At 42.7% G+C, this 3,097-nt stretch overlaps 1 protein-coding gene across 3 annotated transcripts in view; it reads left to right on the top strand.

The window, feature by feature from the left end:
- Nucleotides 1-1,245, top strand: part of fer (fer (fps/fes related) tyrosine kinase) — a 31,157-nt gene extending 29,912 nt beyond the window's left edge. For all 3 annotated transcript variants that reach the window (XM_080054404.1, XM_080054403.1, XM_080054402.1), the window contains one exon: nucleotides 1-1,245. This exon is cut by the window's left edge and continues 514 nt beyond it. The gene's annotated coding sequence lies outside the window, so the exon portion shown is untranslated.
- The last annotated feature ends 1,852 nt before the right edge of the window (nucleotides 1,246-3,097 follow it).

The following is a 3,097-nucleotide window of genomic DNA, read 5'->3' as shown; positions in this document are numbered from 1 at the left end:
GGTCCTTAGGTTAGGGTTTACAGAGTCCTGACGTCAGACTGACTGAGAGAATGAATATTTAACCCAAACACTACGAGGTGTTAATACACAGCCTAGGCTCTGTAAACCCCAACCTGTTAATACACAGCCTAGGCTCTGTAAACCCTAACCTGTTAATACACAGCCTAGGCTCTGTAAACCCTAACCTGTTAATACACAGCCTAGGCTCTGTAAGCGGCTGTCTCACTCCGAGCGCCTCGGGAAGCTAACTAACCCGACACAGCGCCCGAAGAGTTTTAATAAAAGCTCCGTCTTTAAGTTTCTCACTTTATATAAAACCGATCAGTTTACAGAATATTTTAGTTTCTAAGAGTGTCACCATGACGACAGGCCACGCCCCTCACTACTGTAACCACGGCAACTGACTGAACACTAAACACGACTTTTTATTTATTATGTTTTTATTATGTTCGCCTGTCAATCAGGCCGCGCCCACGAGTGTGTTTAACCAATCAGAGCTCAGTATTATATTAACTATGATTCCCTCTTTATGTTTTATTCTTCAAAAAGCCAACAGAATAAATTTAAAGGGTCAGTGTGTAGTTTAAAGGGTCAGTGTGTAGTTTCAGAGGAGGGGGTTTGTTTACATTCACAGAGCCTGCAGTTAGTTTACTAAACATATTTTCTCTTCATGTAATTCTTAGTATTGAATAATTCTATCATCATAAATCAAATTATTTTGAGGAACCTGGAACCAAACGTAAGACTAGAATATGTTTGTAAACCAAACTGTGGGCCCTGCTGCTGTAAACAACAACAGTGAAACAGTAACTTTTCAGGAAGCTTTCTAACTTCAAACAGTGTTCCAGGGATCACATTTTCCTGTGAGGAAAGTTTGTTTATTCAGTTATGAGAATAAACCTTAGAAAATGTTTCACTTCTCTGACACACACAGAGTTACACACTGCAGCTTTAAATTAAAATCCAACTTCGACCAATAAGCCGTCAGCACTTACTCGTCATGGAAACTGAAACAATGGACCACTTGAAACTGTAAAAACGTTAAAGTCTAATATAAAGGTGTGTCCGCATCACTTCCTGGTGGGGCGGGGCCTATCTGTGACATCACAGCGCCTACTGTCTGTACATAAAGCTGAAGATGTTTTTACTGGTTCAAACACTAACCGTTTGTTTTGTCTTTTATATTTGTTTAAACTTTATAAAATATTATCGTAGCATTTATTATGAAAATAAAAAAATCATACGAACAAACTGATGTCTGGGATCTTTCTTTGTTCTTTTAATCTAGATTAACGTTCTGCATTTTCTTTTTTTTAAGATATTTTTTTTTGGGCATTTTTATGTTTTATTGATAGTGTAGAGACAGAGTTGAAATGGGGCAGAGAGGGGAGTGACATGCAGAGAACGACCGCGGGCTGGAATCAAACCCGGGTCCGCTGCTGGCCGAGGCCCATGGGGGGGGACGCCCTACCAACTGAGCTAAGGGCCCATGGGGGGGACGCCCTACCAACTGAGCTAAGGGGGGGGGGGGGCCCTACCAACTGAGCTAAGGGCCCATGGGGGGGGGGACGCCCTACCAACTGAGCTAAGGGCCCATGGGGGGGACGCCCTACCAACTGAGCTAAGGGCCCATGGGGGGGGGGACGCCCTACCAACTGAGCTAAGGGCCCATGGGGGGGACGCCCTACCAACTGAGCTAAGGGCGCCCCCAATGCCTTGCATTTTTAATACTTTTTTAATATCAGACAGTGTGTAGAGATAGAGATGAAATGTGTCAGAGAGGGGAATGACATGCAGAGAACGACCCGGGCTGGATTCTAACCCGGGTCTGCTGTGAAGAGGACTGAGACTCTATGGAGGAGGGAGGGTTGGGGGGGTCTAACCACTACACACAGGAGAGTCCCCCCTTCCCCCCCGACCATTCAGAGTTGATTTAAAAGTTTATTTTGATATATTTTTATCCCTTCAGACGTGAATGTTGCTGAGTAAGAGAACGACCAAATTCTGGGATTGGTTTGTCTGGCATAGAACGCTTGTCAAAATCAGTGAATATCTCATGATCCACTACCTGTCTGTCTCCTCATGATCCACTACCTGTCTGTCTCCTCATGATCCACTACCTGTCTGTACTGTGTGTGTTAATACACAGCCTAGGCTCTGTAAACCCTAACCTGTTAATACACAGCCTAGGCTCTGTAAACTGCCATTTTGCTAGCCACTGTGGCACCTTTAAACCTCATTGCATTCCAGTCATACACTTTCCCTGCGTTCCGAATCGCATACTCTTTCTTTTTTCTATTCTACATAGGGGAGAACGGGGTAATTTGTCACAATCGTTATATCTCGGAACCAGAAGGCGCTGTCTGTGAAATGTTGGTATGTAAATATCCAGAATTGGGATCAGAGGTCACCTACATAGTCTTCCTTGGAGTTAGACTGCTGAATTTGAGGTGAGACGACTGTTTGTGTTTTTCATGTCAAATTGAAAATATTTAGCTAATCAGTATTTTTCTTCTAGGCTTTTACACAATGGGTTTATAACAAAACACTTGTTACCCATACAAAGTGTGAAGGGTAAACTATAGTTTAGATTGTGGTTAGCAAGCTAATTAGTTGTCAGATGGTTGTTGGCCTTGATGCTAGCAAGAAATTCAAGTTGGGGTTGGTCGTCACATTTTTTGAGGGGTTGGTTGTCACATGTTATCTCAAGGCTGCAGCCAAAAAAGGAACCCAATAACGAAAGACATTGTCAAGCTGTATCCTCACTGACACCCCAGAGAAGGAGAGAATAGAGCAGGAAAAGGCAGCTAGCAAGCAAAAGAAAAAAGAGCAACAAAATCAAAACAACCCAGTGCATCCCAAACTAGACCAGCTGCCAAGGCTACAGTAAGTTATGTAGGCCTATTTGTCAACTTGACAATGCAATTAAACTTTCAAATTTAGTTCTACTTTCTTGCCTTATTTTTAAGATTATTCCCCTTAAGATTACATTGTGACAAACAACCCCATAGTGTTTGACAACCGACCCCTTGATGGGGTTGGTTGTCACAATGTGTAAGGGTGTCTTTGATGATTAATTTCTTCTTTATTACAATAA

This window comes from Ammodytes marinus, assembly GCF_949987685.1.
Source record: "Ammodytes marinus genome assembly, contig: scaffold_45, whole genome shotgun sequence".
In the NCBI taxonomy this organism is placed as follows: Eukaryota; Metazoa; Chordata; class Actinopteri; order Uranoscopiformes; family Ammodytidae; genus Ammodytes; species Ammodytes marinus.
This window is presented reverse-complemented; position numbering and strand designations above follow the sequence as displayed.